Source organism: Hoplias malabaricus, chromosome 11 (assembly GCF_029633855.1).
Source record: "Hoplias malabaricus isolate fHopMal1 chromosome 11, fHopMal1.hap1, whole genome shotgun sequence".
Taxonomy (NCBI): Eukaryota; Metazoa; Chordata; class Actinopteri; order Characiformes; family Erythrinidae; genus Hoplias; species Hoplias malabaricus.
The window spans coordinates 17898953-17911573 of NC_089810.1; positions in this window are offsets into that span (position 1 = coordinate 17898953).

Sequence of the window (12621 nt, forward strand, 5' to 3'; positions counted from 1 at the left end):
AAGAACCTTTCAAGGTACAGAAGGTCACTAGAAAACTTCAGGAATACAGAATACAACTACAAGCAATGTACGATGACATATGAATAAAAATGCAAAAGTAATAATAATAATAACAATAATTATTATTTTATTATTATTATTATAATTAACAAAAATAAACATTTATTTTAGTGGGTTAAATATTAAATCTTGACATCAAGGTAAACCAAGAGCTACAAGAAATAAACAACATCTTTATTTACAATATATCAATAATCCTATGTCATCTGATCAATGGTCTGCCAAAAAAAGTTATAGCATTATATTATATTATTTCTGTTAATTAGAAGGTATTGTTCGATTTATCTTGAGGTTTATTACCAATCGGTAAAATCTAATCTACCAAAAACAAACGGTGATATTGAAAGTACTGGCAATAATAAAGAATAAAGTTATTTGTGAGTCGAAAGAGTCGACTCTAATTATTCAACTGAGTCAATTGCAGTGACTCACTGAAAAGAGCTGGAATGCCCATCACTGTTGAGTTGTTTAGTTCCGTTATGTTTTACATTCCACCCGTTTTCCGACAATCCCCGCCAGTCTGCGCTGTGATTGGACTACATTCTCCCGCCTCCTGTGTTTGACTAAACCGATTGGGTGCGAAGAGGCATTACCATCCAAACACAACACATGATTGGGGCTTTCAGCGGTAAACAGGTGGAAACAAATTACGACTAGTCCTTCTCCTCCTCCTTTCTTTTTGTAAGACGTAAAACGCTACCTCAGTGTCAAGAAATAATGTATGTTTATCATATGAATAATTTCCGGAGCAGTTCAAGGGCTGAGGTTGTTGAACTGGAGCGGGAAGTTCACTCCACAACATTGAACAGTTTACAGCAACACTGTTTTGCTGACTGGCTGTCTGTCGACCTCTTGCTGCATGGGGAATGTCAGGGATTGCGGCAATGTTCTTTTCATTAGAAAAATATCGAGTGTGCAACATCTGTATTTCTGCCCCATGTCCGGCTATAAATATACCCGTGAGTGGAAGTAATAAAAAGGGAAATATAGATATAGCTAATCAGAAAATGCTACTTGCATTGCATTGTTTTCTGAGACATTAATATCTGACACTGTTCATTGTCAGGAATATTGGATGGAGACATAAGACCAAAGAATGTCAAAGGAGATATAAGACAAAAGTCTATTTTTTCCTCAGCGAGTATGACTGCCCAAAGCTGGACCTGTTGATTGTGGCTCACCGTAAAATTTCGTAACCCTTTCTCCCTCCAACATTGATACCAGTTTTTCACCAAAGAAAAAAAATTGTTGTCCCCTCCAGTCTGTAGAGTTAGGCTATACTTCCTCACCCTCAACTTACCTGTGTTTCCACCAGTTTAGTCCAGCGTTGGTAGGGTTACAAAAGGGTGGAAAATTTCCTATAAATTTCCAGTAAATTACTGGTAACTTTCCATGGGAACTTTATCTCTGGAACTTTGGAAATATTCCAAAATGTAAACTTTCCATGGAAATGTTTGGGAACTTTGGGAATTTATCAGAATTAATTAGGAGTATTGGATAGGAAATATTTCATACACTTGTAATGTACTTTTTTTTGTGAACAGCAGACATGACATAAAAATAATAATAATTAATTCTTGGTTACAGAAATCTGTTGAGGCAAAAATAGGGTGACCAGATCTGAAAAAGGGGGGGGGGGGGGGTGAGCTGTATGCTTAGCTGAACCTGTGTGTGCTTTTAGGTCCTTTACACCTTTATTTGCTACACAAAACATGGGAAGAGATGAGGGTAGGTACATGATCTTTGCCTGACATAAACAAGGACTTACAGAGAAGCTTATTGACCAATAACCGTAGCTGTACAGTCAGATCGTGCAATCCAAAGATTTTAGGCTACTTCACCACGCCCCCTTCTCGCTCAAGCGAACCAATCGGAGTAGGCGAGGACGGGACTAGTTGTTGAATGAAGCGCTTCTCGAAGTTCTATGTAAGCTCTAGAAAAACAAAATCCCGGACATTGGTGAAATTCCGCCCGGACATTTTTTGGAGTCTAAAAAAGAGGACATGTCCGGGTAAAAGAGGACGTCTGGTCACACTAGGCAAATATAGGTAGCTAGCCTATGCTAGCCTTGGTAAGCTAACCTCTTGCTAGCCTGCTAGCTTTGGTAAACTAGTCTCTTAAATGAAAGGGCCCATTGAGCATTTCTGATTTAACAGATAGCAAGTAACTGTGAGATTACAACTTGATTTAATAATTGCTCAAATGTTTAAATGCTATTACTGTCAATAAAAATATGAACCTTGTCAAAATTTACTTTGCCAACTTTGAAAATTCCCATAATTTTGCAACCCTAAGCATTGCTGTGGCTAAATTCATCACCAGAGCTGCAAATAGAATCATGAGAGGGTCAATGTTTATTTTTCCTTTACGGTAGGTTCAGATCAGAGTGATACAAGTGTGTAAATGTTGCTGAGACTTCCTGATGATCTCATGAACAGCAGAAATGCACTTTGTGTCACGTTAAGCCTTAGCCTATATTATTTAATTATATTTCACATAAATTACTTTGTCCAGCACATTGCAATAACAAGTTATTTGAGGCTCTGAGACCTTTCTGAAATTTTTGAAGCTCAACAGGCCCAGGAATGATATCATGATTCATGCTGAAGAACCAACTTTTCTTTGATTCTAGCTGGGAACAAATATTTCTGGTTCATGAACCAATTTATGGGTAGGGATATACTTGCTGTTAATGTATGCTGCCTCAAGTATCCTGCATCCGTTTGGTGTATTGATTGTGCACATCCTCATAAAATAAATGCTACGGATATGTACACGCATATGTCCAGTACTTGTAGGGTGTAGTGCAAGTGAGCAAAACCATCAAAATGGTGGAAAGTTTCTGGTCTGCCCTCTAGTGGCAGCCTCTAGTTACAAGTGTAGCACATAGACAAGTATGGGACCAGTTGCCTATGCTAATGTATGTATGGCCAATTCGCAAATATATCTCTACCCTATGTCGGTGGAAACATGACTGTTCCGGTTCTTCATTGGTGGAAAAGCTATCTGTAATATTTACAATATATTTATTAAAGTTTAAATTTAGGGGCGGCATGGTGGCGCAGCAGGTAGTGTCGCAGTCACACAGCTCCAGGGGCCTGGAGGTTGTAGGTTCGATTCCCGCTCCGGGTGACTGTCTGTGAGGAGTTGGTGTGTTCTCCCCGTGTCCGCGTGGGTTTCCTCCAGGTGCTCCGGTTTCCTCCCACAGTCCAAAAACACACGTTGCAGGTGGATTGGCGACTCAAAAAGTGTCCGTAGGTGTGAGTGAATGTGTGTGTGTCTGTGTTGCCCTGTGAAGGACTGGCGTCCCCTCCAGGGTGTATTCCCGCCTTGCGCCCGATGATTCCAGGTAGGCTCTGGACCCCCTGCGACCCTAAATTGGATAAGCGGTTACAGATAATGGATGGATGGATAATGGATGGATGGAGTTTAAATTTAAGATTTTAATAATACAGCAACATAATATATTTTTAACATAATTAATGCATTTGATAGTTGACCCAATACCAGATGACAGCACTGTTATTTGCCTGTTGCTGCTTTAACTTGACTGTGGCCTTCCTGCTCAAACACAGCATTAAATTGGCAAGTTTATAAAACCTTCATCCTTTATTAACCGTACATCACTTCCAGCTAAGGTTATGCAATTAATTTGTCTAATATCAAAGTGTGTTGAATATAAAGCAGGCCTATCACCTTCATGCAAAACACATTGTTGATGTAGCAATATAAGTGTTTACACTGATCATGCTGGAGAGTACTTACAGGAGAGCAACTAACAAAAGCAAGACCAAGGTTGAGAGGAGACTAGTGGGAATGATAAGATACATTTATTTGAAAATGGGATGATTAGGAGGTCTGAAGTGACCACAGTCTTAGATTTCCAGGACGTCATGGTAACATACCCTTTCTCTTTTCAAGATAATAGCCTAGAATATTTAACAGCCTCAGAGGATCAGGACCTAGGTTTTATGTCTCATTATGAAGGATGGCACTATTTGTTCAATACAGCGTCCGCCTTACTGCACAGATGCAGGTCTCCCATCCAACTGACCAGGCCCAAACCTGCTTTGATTCAGTGGATTTACAGGTTCAGGTGCTATATCTGACATTTACATGATAAGAGTACAACATAGGTGGGAAAATATGTATAAGAGATGCCAGTCTGAAGACATTTTTGCACTGGCAAAACTACCATTTCTTCACAAACATACTGGCAAAAAAGTGAACTCTAAACAAGCAAGATGACGGCTTTGGGCACTTTTGGACTAGAGTTACTGATGACATTGCAAACCGGACTCTTCTTATGGACAAAATAACATTGTTAGGTGTCCTATTACAACAGGCTATTGTTTATTTTTCTTACTCATCCTAGACTTATTGATCAGCATGGGCTTGCTGAGCTCACATTCCATAATGGAACACAATGACAGGGAAATCCTGCTTGAGTGAATATCTCATAGTGTACAATATAGTACAAAGTTGAGTGGCTGTTTATTTTACTTCACTCTTCTCAAGGGCCTGTCTCTAAAGAATGAGCGCTTCTTTACCAGTTCACTGCTCTTGCAGCACTCTTATTTATTTTTTTCACCTTGCAGTACTTAAGCAGGTATTACTGGATGTTAGAGTTGGAAGCAAGTTAGAGTTTGTCTTTGTGTATCAGTTTTCCATTCAGCTTGGCATGTGTTTATCTGTGTTTGTTTACCTTTGTTTGCATTAGTATCGCTAGTAGGCTTGCTGTTTATTTGAGTGTCATTTGGGCTCGCAGCAGCGACGCCTCTGCATCCTCTGATGACAAGAACGAAAACTACAAACCTCCACAGCAGGACCTTAGTGTCCTCAGGGGATTAATCAAAAACACAATCAGAGAGAGAGAGAGAGAGAGAGATTACATCTAGCACCTCTTACAAACACGTTTGTTCTGTCTTACTTCCTTTTTTCCTTTTCTCCATTTGGTCTATTGTTTACTCTCTTAAACTCACGCTGAATAAAGGAACAGAAAATAAACATTGCTGTTCACATTTAAAAAAAACTGCATAGCTCTCTAACATGAAAACAACACAATATTGGGAAACTAAATGTCAGAAGCTGTAATAATCCACACATTTATACACCTCCATAACTGAGAGCAGATGTGAATCGTGACTTCACAAGCTGCTGAAGACTAAATGAAAAGTTTGTGGTTAGCGAAGCAGCAAGGCAATCTGTGTTTGAGGATTAATAAATTGCACTGCTTGGGGGGCTGATGCAAATATCTGGTAAAGAAGACAGTCATTGTTTATGAGCAATGATAATGGGATCTGTCAGTCAGTCTATAACTCAAAACAACCCCATAACAATCACACTCGTGTACAGACCCATGTAAAGTACAACCTTGACCTTTTTCATGAGAAAATTCCAAAATATTGAATAATAATGAAAACAATATTTTTTTTCTTGCTCTGTCATTATGGTTTATGGCCTTACAGCTCTGATTGCAACATAACAATGTTACTCCTCCATAGGTATGACCTAAGTTGATCCTGTTCAGCTTATAACACAAACACACACACATAGAAACACATAGACACCAACGTGCTAATTTCAGCTATGTTTCTAACTCAGACCATGTGCAGCAGAACACAAACAAATAATGAAAAAAATTAGCCTTTTTCCTTTGATGGAAAATGTGGTCAAGTCTCTGAAAGCTGCAGGGCTGCCAGGTAATACAGATTTTATCAGGACTTCATCATTACCATTATTTGCGAGATCAGTCTTCTATTCAGATACTCCACTTGAAGGTATAAAGAAGGATAATGTCAAAGGTAATAAACAGAGCTTTATTTAGATCATACAACAAAGCTACTGATGTTTACTGATGTTTACAATGGACTGACCACCCAAGAGCCCAGACCTCAGCTTTATTAAAATGGTTTGCAATTACTTGGTTTGCAAGAGGTTTGACAGGCTGCAATAGCCTTCCTATGTAACACGGGGAGTTGCTCTGTATAAGAGGGTCTGCCAAAGGTCAAAGGCACACTGCAAATGTTCTAGACTAGTATATATAGTTGATGAGGAATTTGTGTAATTTTCTGTTAAATGTATGTTTTTCTGCTTTTCTTTCCCTGATGCTGAAAAATGAATAGCTAATGCATGTTGTTCATTTTGACTGGACCCAAATGATGGGTCATTTTTACAGCACTGAATTTAGTAGAAAAAGGTTAGTCCCTATGGGTGCTAACAGATTTCCTGCAGCTTTGTACAAATTTGTCGTGCAGATTTGGTACTGGTGTTGAGTTTCGTCTGCAACAAATTACCCTGCACTGACCCTTGCAACACACTCACAGACACCGGCACACAGACAGACCCTCACCACTACACACTCAAAAAACATGTGTTAATCTACCTGAAACGATCAAAAGTTACTTATGTTTAAAAAGCCTTAAAATAAAATTAATTAACCAATAAACATGCTAACATTGAGAGAAAACTACACTTTTACAAAATTGGAAATATGTCTTACACAGCATCAGAAAACTTCCCTGTACAGCGACAAATCAATACACCACTGATGGATTTACCTGAAACTGTATGTGAATAAAACAATACATGAACAGCCTTGAAGTCGTTTGACATTAGCGTCTAAATGTGAGCATTTCTGCAGAGGATGTTCTAAGTGCAGTACACAGAGCAGTCTCTAAACAAATACACACTTCCTGGAAGTGATTTTATGGGTAGCTGTAAGCCCACGCTGGACTGTGGCCTGCTGACAGTCTTACACTCCTTCACTCACCTGAAACCTGAGTGAAACCTGAACCAAAGACCCTGATAAACAACAGAAAACCCAAATACATCGGCGTCTAAGATCTCCCAACACAGTAGGGAGGCAATTTCTATCAATATTAACAAACTCAGTGACTCATTCAATCACACACTACCATTCACAATCAGACCTACACAATCAGACATTTGTTTCAAAGTTCTGTTTGGTTCACTTTACAGAGTGTTTAGAGAAGTAGGTTTTGAAGTGGTTTTACAGGGCCGGGGTTTAGGATGTCGCTCTGCTGTAAACATTATTGTGCTGGAAGCGCGTTTCCGTCTGTGATAATGCCTCTGAACTTTCTGAAAGGCATGTAAATTTACTTCACATGGCAAAAATGTGTCCATCAAGTCCAATATTTATGGGTGTTGCTGTCCCACAGGAATAATACATTGTATGCAAAATCACAGAAGTTCTGTGACAAAAGCTTTTTTGTTTAGGTTGGTCCTAATGTTTAGACGATGCATCCTTTACCATAGAAATCCCACGTCACCTCACCTCATAAATTGCTTACAAGCTGAAATGTGTAGGTTCGCTCATGGTATAACCCTTCTACGCACAGAAGATTAGGTAATTTCCTATTTTCTCTTTAGAGCTTTTTCAAGGTTTTAGATTTCTGATTGTGGACCCACAACTTAAATTGTCTGTTTCATAACTACATTATAGTTTCTAAGTAGTTATCAAACAATTTATAGCAGTTAACTAATTTACAAAACCCAAGGGGAGGCTATTGAGAAACCTCACAGCTATGATTTAGTCCCAGGAGCCAGGAGCGGAAGCCCCCTGCTGTGGCCTGTGAAGCAGAGGAACCCTTCCCTCTGGAGCGAGGGCTTTCCATTTAATACCTTTGGGATGGTGTTTGTGATCTTCAGTCATTCTAACATCAGAACTTCACCTCACTAATGTTTGTGTGATGGAATACAATCAAATCCTTACTGCAAAGATCCAACATCTATTTTTTTTCTTAACAGCCAATCCAGAAGGTGAGAAGGTACACTACACCTGCCCTTTTCAATACATGCAAAGCCTTCGAACTGTTTTAATATCAGGGGAGCACCTTCATATTGGCAGTTTCTCTTGGATGACAGTGGTTAACTTCGCCTTGTGACTTCCAATCAGTATATGGCTCAAAGAGCAGCGTTCAACCTTCCAGAAAGAATCAAACTCACTGTGGCCAACTGGGTCCTCAAGGCTTTTCAGCTACAGATTGCACATGGCACAGCTGGGATTCAAACTGGAATCCCATTGCTAGGGCTCACCTCAGGACTGTTAAGTACATGGGCTTCGTAATTGCTCTATTATCACAAAGTGCTTCAATCAGCAAGTGGAACTGAGAAGCGCTTGTTTGAATTGTACTTGGGTGCACTGACAAATGTAAAGCACTGAAGTGGTTTAATTCAAAAGCTACTTCATTTTAACAGCATTCTGTCCTTAACTTACTTTTGGCCTTGAAGGCATTGATCATTGATACAGAAATCATACACTTCTGGATTAATACATATTTTAATATATTTTATTTGTACATAAATACATTTGAAAATAAATAAATAAATACATTTAAGAACATTTTTCTAGGGTGGCACACTGGCGCAGGAGGTAGTGTCGCAGTCACACAGCTCCAGGGGCCTGGAGGTTATGGATTCGATTCCCGCTCTGGGTGACTGTCTGTGAGGAGTTGGTGTGTTGTCTGTGTGGGTTTCCTCCGGTTTCCTCCCACAGTCCAAAAACACATGTTGGTAGGTGGATTGGCGACTCAAAAGTGTGTGAGTGTGTAAGTGAATGTGTGAGTGTGTGTGTTGCCCTGTGAAGGACTGGCGCCCCCTCCAGGGTGTATTCCCGCCTTGCGCCCAATGATTCCAGGTAGGCTCTGGACCCACTGTGACCCTGAACTGGATAAGCGCTTACAGATAATGAATGAATGAACTTTTTTCTAGAGTATGCAGGATTTGCAAATCAACTTTATAACAAAACTTTCTAATTCTAAATCTTTTTAGGTTTTGGGAAAAAGATTTAAGTCCACTCCCTCTTGGAGCATTTCTATTGAGTGTTCAGGATAGCTGTTTTGTTTCCAATTGTGTAAAAAAAAAAAAAAAAAGTTAATGATATCACAGTGAGAGGACTCTTAGGTTTAACTGGGTCCGAGATCATTTATCTGGCACCAGCTCCTGTTAATGACCTGGCAAATGACACTAAACAGGAAACTTTTGGCAATCCCTCCATTCCCACCTTTTGGCAATCCCCCCACTCCTACCCCCTTCAATTCTCTCTCTCTCTCTCTCTCTCTCTCTCTCTCTCTCTGATTGTGTATTTGATTAATCCCTTGAGGATTAATCTCTCTCTCAAAAAACTGTAAGGTTTGTGAAGGTGTATTTCGGCAGCTGGGGCAGTGACATGTAAGTGAAAACAAATTTTAGTGAATGGTGGACACACTAAATATCAAAGAAATTATATGTGAACAGACCTTTGTGTTTTGTGAAAATATAATAAGCCTAATATATTTCTAAGCCAGCACTAAAACTAACATTTACATCTACACAAGGAAACAGAAAACAATAGATTTTACTACATGTACCTTTTGTAAAAACACAATGTAGTCTGTATCACCCTGCAGGTCCTGAAAAAACCTGTTTTTCAACCTGTTTTTCTCTGATTTTCCTAGGAATGTACAAAACCAATACAAAAACGATTACACAACACACACATACACACACTCTCTCCAGCTTCTGAAAAGAGTTGGGCCTAAGGGAAGCATATCTGTAGCGGCCCCATGTTTGCGCGATTAACTCTTGATGAAGCAGGACTAAGGCCATCTGTTAAAGTTTTAGTCTAGACACACACACACACACACACACACACTTCTCAGCACAATTAGGCCCAAATCACTTTCACGATGGATGCATTTAAAACAAACCATGGGGGCAGCTTGTATGCTTATGGGCTTTCTAGACTCTCTTAATAATTACCTTCACATTAAATGACCAACAGATGAGTCATTAGCACATGTAATGTGAGGTGTATAGAGCTGTACAGTGTATATATACAGAGACAGTAAAGGAGATCAGCATTAATAACCTTCATTATCAGTATCAGTATCAATTTCTTTGTTGTGTCATATTTTTGTTATAATGAGAGGGATGCTGGGTGATTTTCCAGTCTAGTCCATGTAGAAATTTTAAGGCCATGTTTAGGTTCATGATGTAAATGTCTGTGATTTGAGAAGTGCATTCCATTCAAATGAGTTTGAATTATTCAAGTTCCAGCATCTAAAATATCCCATAATTGTCCTCTCTGGAAGGCTGAAACTTCCAAACTGGAATGTCATTACCCTGGACAGTCACAGGAGGACCAATGAAGGAGGGAAATGTGATTTGTAGTTTTCAAGCAAACTCCTTTTGGCATATTTAGAGTTTGGCGAGAGAGAGAGAGAGAGAGAGAGAGAGAGAGAGAGAGAGAGAGAGAGAGAGAGAGAGAGAGGTTGTGTGTGTGGATGGTTGTGGTCATATTTCAGCTTTGGGCTAAACCTCTGTTTTTAGATTGATTCTGCACATGTGTACATGCCCTGCTGAACCTCAAATTAAAGCCATTATTACATCTACGGCATCAAAGAAGCAGTTGTTAGAGTTAGTTTCCCTGTGTGTTTCTGAGTGTGTGCATGAACAAAAACACTTGTCCAGCCATACTCATTAAGTCATTAGAGAAGCTCAGTAAGACAGTTATGGCCTTTTGCATATTAATGACTAATTACCATAGCCTGTATAATGAGAAGAACTTGCTACTTCTAATCATCTAAGAGGACTTGCAGTCACGAGCATAGACTCCAGTACTACTACATCAGGGACAGGCCAATATGTTCTCATTAATATTTCATTACACCTAAATAATAACTAATAAATCTCCATCCAAACACCTCTGACCAGTTGTTCCAGTAATCAGAGTTAACCAGACAGGGACATTCGCAGATGCAAAATGTGAGAGAGGCACCAGACCATGGAGGGCTATTTACAAGCCTATTTCCAGAAAAGTTTGGACGCTGAGCAAAATGTAAATAAAACATTTCAGTGATGTGCCAATCATTTAACCCTATATTTTATTGAAAATAAAACAAAGACAATATTTCAAATGTTGAAACTGGGAAAACTGCCCATTTTGAATTTGATTCCAGCCACATGTTCCAAAAAAGTTGGGATGGAGAACAAAAAAGACTGGTAAAGCTGTATAATAATAAAACAATAAAAATAAATAAGGTTAGTTTGCCAGTGTCATGATTGGGTTTAAAAGAGTGCCTCAGTCTTAGGAGTAAAGATGGGGATGTGTTCACCCCTCTGTGAAAAGCTGCATTGGCAAACTGTGAAATAATTCAAGGATACAGTTTCTTAACTAAAAATAGTAAGAAACTTGGGTATGGCATATAATATCATTAAACGTTTTAGACCATCCAGAGTAATGTCAATGTGCAAGTTTCAAAGTATTATGGTGCTTTTCCACCGCATGGGTCAGACTCGACTTAGTTCGGCTCGGCACGCTTAAAGCTTGTCGCTTTTCCACTGGCACAGCTCCCCCCACGAAATGAAGCCTGTGACATCACAAAACCCCATCTCTAAAAGGAATTGCTGGCTTTGAAAACCATAACTACACCGGTAAAATCAGGCGCTGTTTATTCATCGTGTATTCGTGTGTTGTTTCTGGTTTTTGGACTGAACATGGCTGCCCGCCCCACTTCTCACAGATCAGTTTTACTTGTTGCACATTCGGCTTTCACTGGAAATGTTTGTTGGACACTTTAGAGTTGCCTATCCACCTACCAACGTGTGTTTTTGGACCGTGAGAGGAAACCGGAGCACCCGGAGGAAACCCACTGAGACACGGGAAAAATATTTTTCATAAAAACAATACCTTTTCTCAATTTAAACATCCCAAGATTTTTTTTTAACCAGGGTTGTACAACCATACATAAAATATACAACGATATAACTAGAGCCCAAAAAACACTCTAGTTATAGAGTCACTCATTTTTTAAAAAGGCTGCTGTCTCTACAGACAATGCTGTTCCACTGCCCGTTTCTGGGGATTTTACAATTCAAAGTCTTGGCACTGGGCATGAAAACTAAACACTCATGTGCAGCTGCTCCAAAGTATTATACAAGCCATGTGTGTACAGTTTAAAGCCGGTGTCCAAAATGGTTGAACCTTAAAGTTGCAGAAATCATCCAAAGGTGCCAGCAAACTTTTAGACATGTGCTTATGAATTTACTTTTTTATTTTATTTTTAGTAACAACATCAACATTAGTAGCATTAGCAACAGGCAGACTTAACTGTAGTTAAGAGTCTGAAATCCTTGTTACATTTAGACATTAACTTTTATATAAACCAAGCCTGCCACTGTGATTACATTAAAAGATTATTGCTTGGATTGAATGTAAATATATTTATGTAAATCGTGCCATGGTCTGTAATATGACGCAGGGATTTTCCAATGGCAATATTTGTTAAATAACATTAAAGATAGTCTAAACATTAAATCATCTAAGTAGAGCTGCCTCTGTAGGACATATCTGACTGTTTCTAAAGCCTACGTTTCTGCTGCTTATTTAAGACAGATTGTTAGTATTTAGACGTGAGATTAGCTCTGCTCTGGGACCTGCATGAGAGACTCACGAGGTCATTTCAAAAGGGCGAGAAAATAAAGGGTCTTCCTTTCACGGTTTGTTTGTTGTTGGTGTGTAGCTGGCATGTGTTGAGATGGTAAGTATATGTGAGGTCA